This window comes from Balaenoptera borealis, assembly GCF_965194805.1.
Source record: "Balaenoptera borealis genome assembly, chromosome: 17".
Classification (NCBI taxonomy): Eukaryota; Metazoa; Chordata; class Mammalia; order Artiodactyla; family Balaenopteridae; genus Balaenoptera; species Balaenoptera borealis.
In genome coordinates this window covers 19,424,000-19,442,706 of record NC_138876.1, presented here as the reverse complement: position 1 = coordinate 19,442,706, position 18,707 = coordinate 19,424,000, and the positions used below count along the sequence as shown (strand labels likewise).

The window sequence follows — 18,707 nt, the reverse complement described above, 5'->3', positions numbered from 1 at the left end:
CTTCAATCTGTTTTGAAGGCACAGCGTCCAGGGAGGACGCTCAAACCAAATTTAGAGATTCTAAAACAAGGCTGCAGACTCAACTGTCCACATGACCAGGCAGTTAATAATGACACCCAATGTTTATTAAGCACCTATTATGTGCAGGCACCAGTCTAAACACTTTACAAAATGTGCGCTTAGATCATAAAACATTTATTTGAAGGGGAAGCTGAAATCTGAACTTGTAAATAAAAATCTCACAATTTTTAAGCATTGGTGATTTCCCTTCAAAAGTTTACATATTTGGCAAACATGTCTATGGGCCAGTTATGGCTCATGATAAGCTAGTGTGTGACCTCTGCTTTAAAGAGACCTATAGGGACTTCCCTGGTGGTCCAGTGGCTAAGACTCCACGCTCCCAATGCAGGGGGCCCAGGTTTGATCCCTGGTCAGGGAACTAGATCCCACATGCTGCAACTAAGAGTTTGCATGCTGCAACTAAAGATCCCCATGCTGCAACTAAAGATCCTGCACATGGCAACAAGATCCCGCATGCTGCAACTAAGACCCAGCACAGCCAAATAAATAAATATTAAAAAAAAAGAAATAGAGAGACCTATTGACTTCTAAGGTATCCAATACATCTCTTCTTTAGCTTCATACAAAATATGAAACTTGATAAGGTCAGAAGTTCGGTATGTCTACAAGTGGCATTTTTAAATGTACAGTGTAAAGGGGAAATGTACACACATTAAGAAGTAAGCAGTCAATCAAATAGGCATCAAGAAGAAAATCAAGTAATACCAGCCAAAATGCAAAGAGAAGAGGAAGACATTTTGTAATAACAAACAACAGTAACAAAAACTTTGGGCTGCTGTCATTGACAAGGACTTTGGGATGAGACATCATTCTCCAGCAAAGAAAAATGTGACCTAGAAGAATAAATCTCTTGCTGTAAAAAAATCCTGTCCCACTTACATCAGGCATACTGTATTCAGTGAGATATTAACAAGGAGAAAATCCATCACTATCTCACAAAGTTATTGGAAAAAGAAAAAATAAAGAGCAGATATGTGTGGGCCGGATGCACCCGATACAAACAGGTGCAACCCTAAATACATCACTTCTTTAGCTTAAATAATCACTTAAAACTGTATCAGGACTTTCTCTTAAGCAGATACAGCCATGAAATGTAAATGTTTCTAAAAACCTTGACCTCAAAATAGTTTAGAAATCAGTATAATTTTAATTTTTGTTACTGATAAGGGTGAATATTTTTCATCTGTTTATTAGATCTTTCATCCTTATTTTATGAATCATCTCTTCTTACCCTGTGCCATTCATCTATTTAAAATACCATTTTGACTATCAAGAAATTTTTTTAAAATGGCATCATGTAATACTAGTTAGCAAGCAGTGAAACTGGCATTCTCATCCAAGATTGGTGAGTGTACATAACACTTTGGGAAGCAATCTGATTTATGTATCAAGACAGTATCATATCCTTTTACTTAATATCACTTTTAGGAATATATACTAAGAAATTCATGTGAAGCACATAAAAATATTTAATGAACAGAGGTATTCAAAATATGAAGTATTTACAATAATGCAATACTGAAAACAGCCTACAAAGCCACAATAGGCAAAGTAACCTCCCATGAGTTTTCTAAATACTATGAGAAATGCTTATTTTTTCTAAAAGAAGAAAGAAGTTCTTTAGATGCTATTATCACCACTGTGCAAATAAGCATAGGAAAGTGACTGGGAAGAAAAAATACAAGTATTGGCTGATAGGATTATGGGTGATTTTCTTTTTTTCCTCTCTAATGTGTTTTCCATATTGTCTGCAAATGAATGTGTATCTTTTTTTTTTTTACTCTTCATAAGTTTCTTTAACTCGCAAAATATACACAACATAAAATTTGCCATTATAACCATTTTTAAATGTACAGTTAAGTATCATTAAGTATATTCACATTGTTGTACAACCATCACCACTATCCATGTCCAGAACTTTTTCATCATCCCATACTGAAAATCTGTACTCATTAAACACTAACTCCCATTCCCTTCTTTTTTTTTTTTTTAACAGCTTTATTGGAGTATAATTGCTTTACAATGGTGTGTTAGTTTCTGCTTTATAACAAAGTGAATCAGTTATACATATACATATGTTCCCATATCTCTTCCCTCTTGCGTATCCCTCCCTCCCTCCCACCCTCCCTATCCCACCCCCCCAGGTGGTCACAAAGCACCGAGCTGATCTCCCTGTGCTATGCGGCTGCTTCCCACTAGCTATCTATTTTACATTTGGTAGTGTATATATGTCCATGCCACTCTCTCACTTCATCCCAGCTTACCCTTCCCCCTCCCTGTGTCCTCAAGTCCATTCTCTACATCTGCATCTTTATTCCTGTCCTGCCCCTAGGTTCTTCAGAACCATTTATGTGTATCATTTTTAATGAAGTATTAGATAACCAACTCCCATATAAAGATGGCTTAGTGATTGATGGATGGACGTCTGACTAATATCAATGGCAAGTGGAAAGTGGTAGGTAATAGGTTGGTTGTAGAAATTTTGTGTTAGAGGATGTATCAATTAAGGATCCTGTGTGCAATTGAGAGAAACATACTTTGACTATTTTAAACATAAAATGATTTGCTTAAAGGATACTGAGTAGCTCACTGAATCTCCAGGAGAACCCAAGAATAAAGGTAGCAAGTGATGCACCCAAAAACGACACTGAAAATCATTCTAAATCCTTGATGAAGACATCTCTGCTGCCTCCTCTGGGCTGCTTCACTGCCCTTTGCTTCACAGATAATGAAAGCAACCACTGCAGCCACTGTAAATTCAGTATTTATGCTACAGAGACAGTCACTCTCATCAGGATACAGTCTGTGTGGTCTCAGCTTCATTTTAACACTAGTTCTATATCAAAGTTGGAAATGAGTGCGTGTAATAGGTGGTACCTATGTAACTTGCTCCATCCCATCTACAAGGGAGATTAGAAAGTGTCTAAGTACCACATCTTCTTTATCCATTCATCTGTCAATGGACACTTAGGTTGCTTCCCTGTCCTGGCTATTGTAAATAGTGCTGCAATGAATACTGTGGTGCATGTGTCTTTTTGACTTATGGTTTTCTCAAAGTATATGAGTGGGATTGCTGGGTTATATGGTAGTTCTATTTTTAGTTTTTTAAGGAACCTCCATACCGTTCTCCATAGTGGCCAGCGGGAACTGGCTGTATAGCCCAGGGAACTCAGCTCAGTGCTCTGTGGTGACCTTGATGGGTGGAATGGGGGGTGGGGGGGAGGGAGATCCAAGAGGGAGGGGATATAGGTATACATATAGCTGATTCACTTCGTTGTATAGCAGAAACTAACACAACATTGTAAAGCAACTATTCCCCAATTTAAAAAAAAAGAAAAGAAAGAAAGAAAGTATCTAGCATTTTTAGCTTATACAATGGGAGATGGGCTCTTTCTCAATGAGGGATGAAGTCCTGAAACTTAGGAAGGCGATTTCTGTACTGTTGACAAAAATGAGAACAAATGTCCACAGCAGTGATGTATCACTCAGGACTTATGAGGGAACAGCTCCATCATGGTGCCCTAGAGACCTAGCATGCATCCACAGAGGCAAAGGCTTGAACCACAGCTTATCTGAGTCTTGGCAGAAGAACATGTGATTCCCCAGGTACACGAGGGGATGAAAGGTCTCTAAGAAACAGCTCCTAGGCCATCGACCATTTGCCTTCCCATCTCCCTCCATGCCTCCTGGGTTCCTAATGAAGTGTAGGACTTCTGCTCCACCCTCCTCAGAACTGAGATGCAGAGTAGAAAACTCATTAGCTGTCACCTAGAACTGGCTCTTCAGCAACAGTGTATTTCACAATGCGAGTTTCTTTCATCTGCTCCTTTTGTTTTGATGTCATCGTTTTTGGTGTGTGGGACAAAGACCTGGGGAGCTGACACCTTTGGCTTACTCTTTTGATTGTTCTCTGTGTAACTAATAAACTGTCTAAATCTAAAAGTGGTTTACTCTATATTTACGTGTCATATCAGTTAGTCACCATCCTTGGCTTTCCCTTGTGTTATATGTGTGCCCAACCCAAACCTACTCAAAGAAGAGGAAATGAATTGACCCTTTTAACTGAAAACTGGATCCAAGTGTTCAAATTAAATTATGATGCATTCTCTCTCCTCATTACAGACTGTTTACCTCTGTTTGTTATTGCTTTTACACTAACTAGTGCCACAAGATGGTCCCAGGAACATCCAGGTTCACCAAATCTTTAGAGGTAATAATCCAGTGGAAACAGAATTTCTCTTTCCCAAACATTCCAATAGGGGCCACGAGATTGAACCTCACAGGACTGATTTGAATTGTGAATGAAATATGAAGATAGGCTAAGCCTCTGCCATGTTCTTACCCTTGTAGGCAAGAATGGTATTATCCCTGCCCAAGCTACATGGACTGAGATTGGGGAAGTATAGCTCATTAAAGGAAATGTAATTGCCTATTACCAGAGGGGAAAAGGGATGCTAAAGGGATCTAGGTGGCAAGCAGCACTATTTACAATAGACAAGATATGGAAACAACCTAAATGTCCATTGACAGCGGAATGGATAAAGAAGATGTGGTATATATATATATATATATATATATATATATATATATATATATATATATATATATATATATATATATATATATATATACAATGGAATATTACTCAGCTATAAAAAAGAATGAAATAATGCCATTTGCAGCAACATGGATGGACCTAGAGATTATCATACTAAGCGAAGTAAATCAGAAAGAGAAAGACAAATGCCATATGATATCCCTTATATGTGGAATCTGAAATACAAGGCAAATCAACATGTCTATGAAACAAAAACATACTCACAGTTATAGAGAACAGACTTGTAGTTGCCAAGGGGTGGGGGGGCAAGGGGAGGGAAGGACTGGGAGTTTGGGATTAGCAGAGGCAAACTATTATATATAGGATGGATAAACAACAAGGTCCTACTGTATAGCACAGGGAACTATATTCAATATTCTGTGAAAAACAATAATGGAAAAGAATTTGAAGAAGAGTATGTGTGTATATATGTATAAATGAGTCACTTTGCTGTACAGAAGTTAACACAACACTGTAAATCAACTATACTTCAATAAAATTTTTTAAAAAAGTATCTAGGTGGGAGAAAATTATGATGGTCTAGTCATAGCTTCACTGATGATGGAAATCCAATTCTGCTTTTTGTTGCTGGTTTTGGTCTCTATGCCAGGGAGCGCATATCTGATTGGGCAATTGTGGATCACATGGTCATTCCTTAGCCAAGGAACATTAACCTTTGTATCAATGAGAGAAAGGCAGTTCCTGAAAAGCAAAATTAGGCTGCTGGTACCAGGAGGAGGGACAAAGGATGCTGAATGGTCCTGCAAAGACCTAGGTAGTAAGGTGCTCAGGTAGAATCTGTCTCTGCCACAGCTGTCTGGGATCCCCATACCTAGGGTGATGTATATAAAACAGTGCTGCACAACCTCTTCACAGCCTATTTTCAAACACTTCTGTTTGCATTGAAAGGATTAAAAGGCACAAACCAAGGTTAAAGTGTCCAGCAATCATTACAACGCAAACACTACGACAGGATCAAAGGTACCACACACTTTCCTGGCCTGTCCCTCCGACCCCGGCCCCCATCTAGGTGAGACTGCTTACTTCCCCGAGAGAGTGTCCTTTTATTCTCACAAGATAAAGTTGACTTTTGTCCCAGTACAGAAACTTTCTGTGGGTTTAATCCTATGCTACACCTCTTCCCTCTTACTCACAGCTCTTCATCAAATCCCACGACCCTCTCAACCCAAGGTTCCATTTGGCAGAATTGCTAAGACAACAACATTAGGGAATGATTCCTTGTATTCTTTGTGTGTATTATGTGTAGGTGCCGCTCTAAGACTTCACGTGTATTATCTCATTTACTGCACAATGTGGGATTTTGTGCTGGTCAATTTTAGCTAAGCTGGAACTTCATTTCCTAGAGTCCTCTACTTATATAGTTCCAGGTCAAGACTGGCCACAAGAAAGATTTGGGTGAGATTTGGTGAGGTCCAAGTGAAGCGGCAGCCACTGTGCTCTGTCATCGTTGATTAGAGGTGAGGAAGGGCAGAGGCAGAGGTGCTGGTGGATTCCAGTCTATGCTTGATTTTTCCTCTTCCATGCCAGCTCTCCATCCCAACTGCTGGCCCTGCTGACCAAAAGAGACCACAGGCTAGGGTTGCCAGATTTAGCAGATAAAAATACAGGGAGGTTGAGCTAAATTTGGATTTCATATAAGCAGCAATTTTTTAAAAAGGTGTAAGTATTGATATGTCTCATACAATATTGGGGACATACTTATACCAAAAAATTATTTGTTGCTTATCTGAAATTCAAATTTAACTGGGCATCCTGCAGTTTATCTGGTAAACTGTCATAGGCCTACCTCAAGGGTCATTCCTAGAACTCACAGAGGCTGCAGCCGCAAAGAGCCAGCAACCTCCCATAGGCTTTTACCAGCTGGAGCTGCCCAGTTTCTGGAAAACTCCTCCTCATTCACCCAGGCGAGGGAAGCTGGTTAACAACTTTTTTCTGATCTTTTCTGACCTTTATTCCCCTGATTCTTCCCACGGTGTGTAAGAGTTCCTACAATGCAGTCTTTACTCCATAGCACTCACTGGTATCTACTCCCTGATTAAACGCTAACACTCATTCTGACATTAGGAGGAAGGTGCTATTATCGTTCCTTTTCAACAGGAAGAGAAACTGTGACATGACACAAAGAGGTAAAGGTACTTGCCCAAAGTCACACACCTGCTAAGCGGTGGAACTGGGATTTAAACCCAGGCGTTTTGATTGAATAGCTGCCTTAATTACCATCATTTATTGTCATAGCAGAATTTATATATAGAGAGAAGTATTATATAATTTCCTTAAAGGTATATATATAGACAGATACAATTTATATTATGAACATTTAGTATATATAATATATACATACAAAATATAGAATATATAGCCTATATGACAGATAGCATGCATTTCAAATATTATATTTCACATGCATACGAACTATGTAACTAATTAGATATAGATATAGATATTCAGCTTATATGTAGACTTTAGCACCAAAACTTCACAGAAACTGATTTTTCAACTCTTCTCACTGGTGGATATCAAAATGCCACCTGTGTGTAATTGAAAACATACACACACACACGTACATACCGTCAACTGTATACATTTGGTATTTTGACATCCATTAGTAACAACAGTTGAAAAACCAGTTTCTATAAAATTGTAGAGCTACACTGTCATTTAAACAAAAAGGAATGAGTGAAACTGCTTTTTTGGGTAATACTGGTGACTACTGGTGACTCCAAAAAAGAAAGAAAAAGACTGAGCTCATTAATGTTCACATGAGGATGCACTGGAATTGAGGTTAATAAGTACTTGGCGTGGGAGGATCCCTGAGACAGTTTAAGGCTGTGAAACAAATTCAGTGTTTAGAAGAAAATGATAGATAATTCTACTTAATGAGTACACAGTAGACTAATTATTGTAACGAAATATGTTTAATTAAAAAGAAGTCTGCTTTCTAATAATTATACTGACTGTGCATCTGTTTGGAAAGCCACAAAGATTGGTAAAGACAATACACATAAAGGTTGCAGGGAAAGTTTACACAAGGAGGGTAAATAAGTGTGTTTATAACTGTCGTTTAAAGTTAGCATTCTATATAGCACTCCCAGGCTCTTTTAATATATTTTAAGGCAATGCTCAGTTGAACAGAGAAAAGAGTACTTGGAAATAAAAGAAAGTTGTACAAATATCATTTTAATACACTTTAATATGACTTTGGAGAAAATACATTTTCATACACATTTGTAGAAAAGTGTGAAATTCTCAGACGTTTCATTCAGGATATCGGTGCTAAAATCCATTCATGGAATCGAAAGATCAATCAAGCCCTTATAGCTCCAATTTGTGGTGGGACTTAGGAATAAGGTATAAAGCACATTTTCATGCCTACTTCAGTCCCAGCACTACTGATGGCTCAGTGGACAGAGTGCACTTACCTAAAGCAGCTGGAGGAGAGTAGAACTGGGAGTTTTGATCCAGGGCTACAAAAATGTGACCCCTTCCGCCTCTGATTCCTATGAGTATATAATAGTGTGCATGTGAGTGTTGGGGTATGGGTAGTGTTATCAGACATAGCTTCAAGAAAATTTTAATCTGGAGGATAATCCATCATGATTCGTTTCCTGGGCATTTTCTGCCCTTGAACCACCCACTTCTCTTGCCTCTTCCTGAATGGTGGGATAGAAGCAGTATTGTTCTGAAAGCAGTGGTGTGCTGGGGCCAGCCTATACCTGCTCATCAGAGCTGACTGCCAATTTTTAAAGAAACTTGCAGGCTGCTTATTACATATAGCCATAATTAAAATTTAACTTATATAAACTTACAGGTAGATAAATTATACTAGAAATACAGATAACAAATACTCAACAATTCCTAATTATTTTGCTATTTTTTATTATCTATGCTCTTGAGGTTACCTCCACCTATCATACCTGTACAGTGAACGTACAATCTGCTGCTGCACACCTCTTTATAACTCCACTTTCAGTGATTTCACACTAGTAATTTGAAACTGACCCCTGCAGAGATATTTGCACCATGGAAATCAGCATGTGCTACAAATCAGAGCTCCCCTCTGCCCTGGATGGTTGTTAAACACTTACCAGCACACTGGCTAGAGGCCATTCTGGGAACTAAGTCATGCTGAAAAAAGCCTGCGTTTGGAGGGTGGCACTTGAGCTCCGGTTGCTGTGTGGAGCAGAAGAAAGTGGTACCAGGTGAGTTTGCAGAAGAAACCAGATGTGATCTAAATAGGTTGTCATTCTGCGGAAGCTAGGCAGAGAGAAATCGGAATCCTGGCTAGGAGCTGTTGAGAAGGGAACTTAGAAAAGCAAAAAAAGCAAGAAGGTCTAAAGAACTGGGTGGGTGGTGAAACCACAGAAAAATGATTGAACTAAGTAGATTAGCAGGTTTTATAAGGTGGATCCTAGGCACAGACAGGGAAGAAGCATTAAAAGGCAGGGCACAGTATCTCCACATTTACCCTACATCATTTCGAACAAAACCCTATTTTTCTGAAATTCTCTCTTCTTTCTCTATTCAAAGCTCTTAAACCTTCGGTGTTTGATCTCACATTAAAAAAGAAAGAAGCCAGATTAAAACAATTTACATGAAGGTATAATTAACATCCTTTAATACTAGAGCAGATGTTACACACACACACTCATGCATACACACCTCTGTACTCACACACACCCCACATACAGGTCAGCTAGAAAGGATTCACTGGGAAAAACTATTGGATATAGAATTAGTGGCATATATGTAAGTTCCCAGTTGTTTATTCATTGCAACAAGCCCAGGTATGACTCAGACGACCCTAAACCTTGAGCCGTGAACTTGTAAGCTGCATGAATAGCACTGGCTTTTATACATTTTTAACTTTTAAGCACTGATTCTTCCCTGGTATGTTTCCCCGCTGCAATGGTGCAGAAACTTAGCTTCAACTGTATCCTGCCTGTTTAGTATTTATGGGGGGTGGGAAACAGTCTCTGCTGTTATAGGATACACCAAACTAGCAGTAGGAGTTTCAACATCAGGTTTATGCCTGGGAAAGCATCAGTCAGTCCTTCAACCAAAGGCTGAAGCCCAAGCCTTGCATTTGACTAGGATTGCTCACCCTAAGAACTGAGGTGTCACCAGCTAGTATGGAGTTTGCAGGGGGCCAGCTTCTTTCCTGGGAGGCAAGTCTGCAGAGTACTGTTCTTAGACTCATTTATCCTTATTTCTCATTGACATGTAGCCTGGAATGTAAGAGATTCTGGGGATGTAAAAGATGAGTTCATCAACACATTAATTAGTCTCTATTATATGGAAATTCAAGGATTTTTTTTTTAAAGAAGAAAGGTCTTCTGCTGCCTATTTCTTAGTCATTTTAGAATATCTCATCCTCCTACCAGAACAATTATTAGCAAATTCATACCCTTTTATGAACACCTAGAACAAGAATAAAAGATTTTTTTCCCCAAGTGCCAACTTCTGATTTATCACTGATGTCTGTCATGGGTACTAGGTAGTAGGTAGTATAACACATGCCAAATATTTGTCATGTTACCTAACTTTTCTGTCAATTGTTTTTCCTCACTTCAAAAAAAATGTATTTTTGTAGGCATCTGTTTATCTCCTTAAAAACTGCAAGCTACAGATTTCTACTATGATCTTTCAAAGGGCTATGCTTTCATATGTGCAATAATTAGAGGAAAATTAACTTAACAGGCTATATCTATCCTCGGATAAGTTTTTAGTAAGGTCAGATCTGATTATGTCTAAGATTTGAAGAACATTGATGGTACAAATTCCCTGGGGAAAGATTTCTTTCCTACTTCAGGTGTGCTGAGGTGCTCAATGCAAAACTGGCCGTTCAAAATGGTTTTATTGGGTTTTTTTTCTCTAAAATATTGGCAACCCTGCTCTCTCTTGTCTTTGTAAACATTAACCCATTTCTCTACTTTATGGACTGTAAAGTCATTTTCTATTGGAGAAATTTAAACAATTACCAAAATGAAGAACCAGCATTATATATATACATATATTTCGGGAATAATTTCTATGATGCATACATTATTACTAATGATGTTTAGTACTTATTAGCAGCTTACTATGTGTCAAGTACTACAATAAATGCTCTACGTATATCAGTCAATCTGCAGAATAATACTGCCTCCCTATAGAAGTGTAGTTAAAAACATAGAGACCAGGGACTAATGATAATAAATGACATTCTGTAACATGTAAAATTAGAATATTTTCCCATAAATTTAATAAATTTGTATACCCTCCACCATGTTTAGCAAAGTAATTGAGTGCTCACTAAATATTTATTGGAACATCATATTTGTGAGCATTCTACAATTAGAAATCATATCTTCTATTTCATTTTACCTCACAATAACCTCAAAAGTAGATAAATACAGGAAAATAACCCACATTTTATGGATGAGGAATGAGCCTCAGGAAAGTTAATTGATTTGTCCAAGATAAGCAAGTTTTTTCACTCCAAAGTTTTCTAATTTTACTTCCCCACCCCACTGCTTTCCCATTTATTGTTGGATGGTTTCAACATTTGAGTGTCAATTTACTCTTCACCTAGAACCCTGAGTTATTTCTTTAAAGCTTGTGCTTCATAAGTTTAGTCCTGTGCTCTAACCTTGCACTGTCCTTGTAGAGTTATTAGGATAAAGTTCATAGACTTAAGCATGGCCTAGAAGGCCCTGGAAAGAAACCAGACCTTTCCCTAACTCCCTGGCTTCATCTCAAAGTCCGTGGATTTCACTCAGTTTCTGAACCCCCAACTCCTTCTTGAAGGAGGGTCTTCACATATGCTCTTCCCTTTGTTTCTAACAACATTTTCCTCCTCCACCCTTAGGTCAAGCCAGCTTTTATTCATCTTTCAGGTTTATGATTAAGTCACTTACTCATCAAAGATTTCCCCAACTTCCCACATTAGAAGACTCTCTGTAATTTACTTGCATACACTCAGCATATAAAGAAAACATTTGTCAAGGTCTTTTGGGCTGTGCTGTAGATGAACCAATGCCCTATTTGGTCAATTTCCTGAAGTATGAGTTATAGTGAGAGAGAGAGCCCACCTCCCATGATGGAACCCTCACGATCTTAGATTTCCTTTCAGCTAGAGGGCAGATGAATGGACTAGCTTTAGCAAATTATATACACCTGCTTCCAGGTTCAGACGAGAAGCTAGTAACTCAAAGAAGCATAAACAAAAGAGGATTTATTCCAAAGTGGCGAGGGTGGCTATGCTGACATCCAGTTTTGAGGGATCACAGAGGCATCAGTAGCGTTGGTGCTGATGGTAGAATCCTTGATCCAGTTCTGCCAATGTAAGGCGTGCCAAGTCATGGATTCCAGCGATTAATGGAGTCGCAAGTAGTGCCCTCACTGGACTAGGTCTGCAGCTTAATTTGGGGCATGGCTTTGGCTATGCATCCACCTTTATTCCCATCCACTTTCTGAGCGTGGTTTCCCAAACTTCCTGCCAGATCTATAAACTATCACATATTTTCAATAAATTATATTTCTGTTTAAGTCAGCCAGGTTCATTTTCTGCTGCTTGCAACTTAGGACCCTGAAGAAACATTCTTGTTCTTTATAGCCCTAAGATTTAAAATAAATACTTATTTCAGTGATGTCTGCCTCCTCCACTGAACTCTAAGTTTGAAGACTTGTATTCCATCTATTGTATGTGCCACTGTATCTCTAGTGCCTAGCATGGGTTGGTCACATAGTAAATAGAAAATAAATTTGCTGAATGAAAGAGTGAATTAACATGTGCAAAGCACTGTGTCTAAATGATAGAGAGGGTAGGAGACAATAGGGCATACAAAGGAAAATCACAAACATGATCCTCAATACGAAAGATATGTTTATAATGAATTAATGTGTGTGCATACACAGACATCTATCTATGAATGTGCATGTGTGCATATGTATATGTATATGAACTAATGAATGACGATTACATAAGATAGAACATGAAAGATGTTGGAAAGACAGGTCAAAAGGAGAACTGAAGGCATTGTGAAAGAGCTGACTTTCAGGAAGAAGCTTGAAGCATAGATTCAAAGGTTGTAGGAGGGATTATTCAAGAGACTGGACAATCGGAGGTATGAACAAAGGCACAGAGGTTGGAATACACAGAGTTATAAGCAATTTGCCATTTACCTAGAATTTGCATCACTTATTTTTAAAACTTTGTTATACAGTGCACAAATATTTAGGAGTTTTAAGTCCTCATGATAAATTGACCCTTCTATCATTATGAAATAACTCTCTTTAGTTCTGATAACTTTTTTGGCATTGAAACCTATTTAATCTGATATTAATATAGCCCCTCAGGTTTTCTTCTGATTACTCTTACTATGGTGTGCTTATTATACAATATTATTGAAAGGCATTTTTACTGCAAATAGAATTTGAGGTTGACAGTGTTGTTTTTTTTTTCTCCCTATCTCTTTTTTTTCTTTTAGTAGCTTACGGGTGGTGTTCTACTCTCTTCTTGCTTGCATTGCTTCCAATGAGAAGTCTGTTTCCGTTCTTTGTTTCTCTGTACGTTATGTGTCTTTTATGCTGGTTACTTTGAAGATTTTCTCTTTTTTTAAAAAAAATTTATTTATTTTTATTTTATTTCTTTTTGGCTGCATTGGGTCTTCATTGTTGCGCTTGGACTTTCTCTAGTTGCGGCGAACGGGGCTACTCTTCATTGCAGTGCGCGGGCTTCTCATTGCGGTGGCTTCTCTTGTTGCAGAGCATGGGCTCTAGGCACGCAAGCTTCAGTAGTTGTGGCACGCGGGCTCAGTAGCTGTGGCTCTCGGGCTCTAGAGCGCAGGCTCAGTAGTTGTGGTGCATGGGCTTAGTTGCTCCACGGCATGTGGGATCTTCCCAGACCAGGGCTCAAACCCATGTCCCCTGCATTGGTAGGTGGATTCTTAACCACTGTGCCACTAGGGAAGCCCTGAAGATTTTGCCTTTATTATTGCTTTTAAGAAATTTGATTGTTATTTTTTTTGTAGATTTTTTCATGTTTCTAATTCCTGGGGTTCACTGAATTTATTAGACTGAATTTATTAGAGCTGAAACTAATTACGAATATATTAAAAAATTTGAGAATATCCCACTGCTCACTATGCTGTTCATTTTTTAGTCTTCTTTTTACTCAGTGTGTTTCATTTTATTTTCTATTTCTATGTCTTCATATTAACTGATGTTCCCTTCTGTGTCTAAACTGCTGCTAATCCTCTGCAAAGTATTTTTCATCTCAGATGAAACATCTGAGAACATCATTGTAGTTACCATATCTAGAAGTTCAGTTTGGGTCCTTTTTACATGACATGCTCAATCTCACTCTATTTTTTAAAATATGGAATACATTTATAATAACTGTTGTAATGTTCTTTCTACTAATGTAATCATCTGTATCATTTCTTGGTCTGTTTATCATGGTTGATTCTTATCCTTATTATGATTCATATTTCCTGCTTCTTTGCATGCCTGGTAATTTTTAATTGGATAATTGGATAAAAATTTTAACTGGATAAAAATTTTTAATTTTTAATTTTGAACCTTATCTTATTGGGTACTGGACATTTTGTATTCCTTAATATTCTTGATTGGGCTGTGATTCAGTTGAGTTAACTGGAAATGGTTTGAGCATTTTGAGGCATTTTTTTAAAGCTTTGTAAGGCAGGACCAAAGAAACCTCTGTCTAAGGGTGACTTTGCCCCAGTACTGAGGCAATACCTTTCTGAATACTCTATCCAGCACTCCATTAATTAGGTGATTTTACACTCTGGATTGTGTAAACATGAACTATTTCTGTTCCTGTGTGAATTCCGGGGATTATTCCTCTGCTCCTTTGGAATGTTTCTTCCCTCAGATAAATTACTTTCGTCTGCTGATAAAACACTTATCTGAAGATTTAAGGGCAATTTTGCTGACCTCCTAAGCTTTCTCTGCGTGCAACTCTTTCCTCTTTAGTACTCTGTGAACTCTAGTTCCCTTCGCCCCACTCAAATTCCCAGCTTTACCACCTCAACTCATAGAGATAGCTGCTCTTCACCAGGGTCTCCCTTCCTCCCTTGCTATTTTTGATGGTAAGGGAACTTGGATATGTTCATAGAGGGGGAAAGATCGAGTATAAATTGGAAATGGAAAATCAAAGAAAGAGAAGGGAAAATTAATGGATTAATTTCCTAAAGGAAGTACAAAGGGGAAATAATGAAAAGCTGAGATGGGGCTCAACTTTGGATAGAAATAGAAACACTGCTTATGAAACAGGAAGGTAAGAGGAGAGCAATGGTGATGAAGCAGAGAAATTTAGATGCAGAGTTCATTTGGTCAGCTGATATTACTTGAGCTCCTACTATGTAACGTGAATCAATCTCATCTACTTCCTGCGTTGTGGGAGAGGTGATGGAGGAGGGAGAGAGCAAAGTGTGATTCCCAGCCCGGCTCCCCCAAATCACTCTCTTTCCAAATCCTCATTCCTGAGCTTTCCGTATTCTTGATAGAAGTGAGCGGTGGGTGCCTCAACACTTGGTGTCTCCACTGAACTTTTCAATTTCGTACCCTGTTACACAACACTAGCTAAGGGATATGAGATAAGTGAAAGTATAATATCAATTTAGTGAAGCAAGTGTTCTACATGGAGTGAGCACATCAGGTTAGGGAAACACGTTGGGTGGGAGGGGACCCTACATAATCTTCAGTAGCCAGAGAAATGCTGGCATAATGAATTTGCCTTTAGGACCCAAAGGAATTATCCAGAAAACAGATATGGGGTAGGGCGGTAAGAAGAAAGCATGTTCCATTAGGGGGAAGACAATGTGTAAAGGTCTGGAGGCAGGAGAGTTATTGGAACTGTAGGTGGATTAATAGGTCTGGTGGAGGTCAGAGAGTGCATTAGAAGCTATACGCCAGAAATACCTTGAATGCATTCCAGGGTGTTTGAAATGGATCCTGAGACAGTAGGGAATCCTAGAGGAGTTTTAAGTAGAAGTGTGACTGCAATCAACTTTGTGTTTAGAAATCATTCTGATAGCAGTGTGGAAAATACAAGAGAGGGAAACAAGACTGCTAAAGTATTCATCATGAGAAGGAATAGCATCCTGAGATAGAGTGAGAACATGGGAATGGAGAGATCCCAATGGATATATCCTGGAGAATAAGATGGTAGGACTGCCAGACCTTACAACTGGTTAAATATGTGACTATCAAGGGAAACACCCAGACGTTTGTGTTGGATAACTGGATCGATGGTCCTGTTTTCAATGAAACAGGATTACTGTTAGATATCCTAAAACTCCTTGTAAAGTAAGAGAAAGTAGGGAAGGTTGGAATGGCTTAGATTTGTTTTCATACATTGAACATATTGTCTACTTGTGCCAAGCACAAAGACGGGCACAGTGAAGGAAGGTATGGGTTAATAAGTGAGAAAAATAGCGGGGAGGGGTGGTGGAGGAAATTGATACCTCAGAATCCCTAAGTCAAGATTAGATAACATGAATTAATAATGCAAACAAAAGTCTTCATTATGACATTTTTTCAGCACCCCTGGGCAGTGTGAGAGTAGAATCAAAGAGCAGATGCAGATGATGGATTGAATCCATGCTGCAGAATATGGGACATTGTGGATAAATTTATAGTAAAGTATAAAATGGGAGGCAATATCTGGGACTATTACAAGCATCTCTAAAATGCATTCTCATAAGCACAGGAATGGATAGAAACCAGAAAAGCCAGAATGGGGTCAGTGAGAGAATTAGGAGGGAATGAAAGGCTGGAGGCCAATGGACTGAGAAAGGAAGAAGAGTTAGATGGACAGAAGATGTCAGCATTCAAGGGAATAGTGCTGGTGAAGTTCCAAGCAATAAGGTGGGTCCAGATGTGATTTCAGCTCATTGAAGGTAGCAAGTGGTTGTAAGGCAAAATTGTTGAAAGTGTCGTGAATAGGAATGATGACATTCCAAAAAATGGGGTCCAAAGGGAAGTCTGTGAGCAAGGTAAAGGTCATGTTGAAAGTCAGTAAACCATGGAAACAGGATGGGGAAAGAGCAGAAAAGTGAAACTGTGAAGAGGAAGAGAGAGATATGGGATGAGTGCTTTTCTTTCTTTGATTCCAGAGCTGTTGCCCTCCATTAGAAGGAAATTGGTATCATCAAGAGTAAACAGGTTTTGGTAGTGGTCATGAGAGTGGAAAATCATTCTAGAGGAATACATTTTTATCATTGTAACATTTTTAAATAATATGTTACAATAATAGGAGAGGCCTCAGCGATATTTTTTTATTCCACTGGTCATCGTGGAAGCAGGTAGAAAGCAGGTAGAGTCGGGGATGGTGGGGGATGCACGATGCAGCAAGGAGGGTGCCGGAAGAGACACAGTGAAGTTTTCCCCTTGGTGGTAATTTTCAAGACACAATTTTTCTGAGTCACTGAGCACTTCTGGGAACTTCAAAGTCATTGTAGGCTTATTCATTGAAATTCTGGGGGTCCATCACTATAGCTGCGCATCTTCAGGGTAAAGAACTTGAAGAGGTCTTCCTTTTGGATGTACTTTGTTTATTGAGAGCTGTTGGGCAGGAAATAAAATAAAATAAAACAATCACGAAAGATCATTCCCTGACAATCTGGATCTAAACACAGAGAGGGTTCATTGATCAACAAATGAAATTTCCTATTAAATAAATACCACACATAAAATGTCAAGAAGTAATGATTTTTAGAGGTGGGGAAGATCAGAGATTTACACAAAACGTTTCACTCACACCCTGTTTTGTGGTATCTACCCTGATGCTGCTACCACACCTATGAGTTTCGCTTATTAAAATAATAAAGAGGTAGAATGACTAAAATCTGATGACCAATGCATACAGCTAAACACAGTTCCTCAAAGGTTAAACCTGACAGACAAGATTAGTATTCAGTTTGGAGAATGTCTGGTGATGTTGCCTAATATTTTTTCCAACCTGCTCTACATGTGTATGCTGCTGTGTGTAGTTTTGCTTATTTTCAGCTGATCTTTGAGAAAATTAATCTCATCTCCTTTATTTCCCTTATTAAATGTTGACGTTAAAACCAAATATAAAAATGGGGATAAACTGGGGCAGGGAATCCAAACCATACACAGAATCCTTAAAAAAAAAAATCTGCTTTTTAAGCGTTTAAAAGACAACAGCAATTCATAGGTTTCAGACAGGTGAAATCAATAAGTAAAGTTTTATGTGGAAAATATAACCTATGCAACATCATGTGTACACAACAGTGTGATGTGTGCATGTGTAAAAATTAGAAAAATAGTAGTCATCGTATCAGCTGCCATTTGAAGAGCACTTACTATGAGTTTACTCTTTTTATGTTATGTCATGTAATTCGGATAGCCATACGGAGTAGATAACCTCAGCCCCATTTCACAGATGAGCACACCCATGGCGCGCACAGCATTTGGCTACCCGCCCGGCATACACGGCCACTAGATGTTTGAGCTGACCCATCTGACTTCAGTAGGCGACACTGTTCTAGTGGTGTTTTTAAAATCCCACAAGAGTCCCATTTTAAGCTGATCCACTCCACTTTTTGGGTGTGACTGATGACCTTGATTTCACCTTCTGAGTCACAGCTCCAAGACCAGTCTTGCAGTTAAATTGAGGGCAGTGGGGTAGGGGAGCTGTGAGAGTTGGGGGGAGGACAGGTGGAAGAGAATAGGTGGAAACCAGGGGAGGGAAAGAAGGAACAAATAAAGAGCGGAGCGGTGGAGCCGGGCGTCGAGACGCTCCAGGAGCGCTGGCCGCTGGCCGGCAAAGGGGACCAGAAGAGCAGAACAGGAAGGACCGGGCCAGGTGGCCGCCGCACCTGTGCACGTGACCCGCGCGGGCGCCGGGGCGGAGGCGCGCTCACCTGGGCCCACGTGACGGGGCGGGGCCCCGCCTGGCCGAAGACAGCGCTGCCACGCCCCCCTCCCGGGCGGCGCTCCCGGAGCCCGCGGACCCGAGCAGCAGCGGCGGCGGCGGCGG

The 18,707-nt window shown here is 39.3% G+C and overlaps 2 long non-coding RNA genes across 2 annotated transcripts in view; both read right to left on the bottom strand.

Annotated features, from left to right (window-relative positions):
- Positions 1-18,707, bottom strand: part of LOC309615228 — a 224,408-nt gene that overhangs the window by 105,488 nt on the left and 100,213 nt on the right. The window lies entirely within an intron of this gene.
- Positions 16,961-18,518, bottom strand: LOC309615181. The gene is made up of 2 exons (XR_014236599.1): positions 18,147-18,518; positions 16,961-17,266 (listed from the first exon to the last, which is right to left on the bottom strand). It is a non-coding gene; the product is annotated as an uncharacterized lncRNA (long non-coding RNA).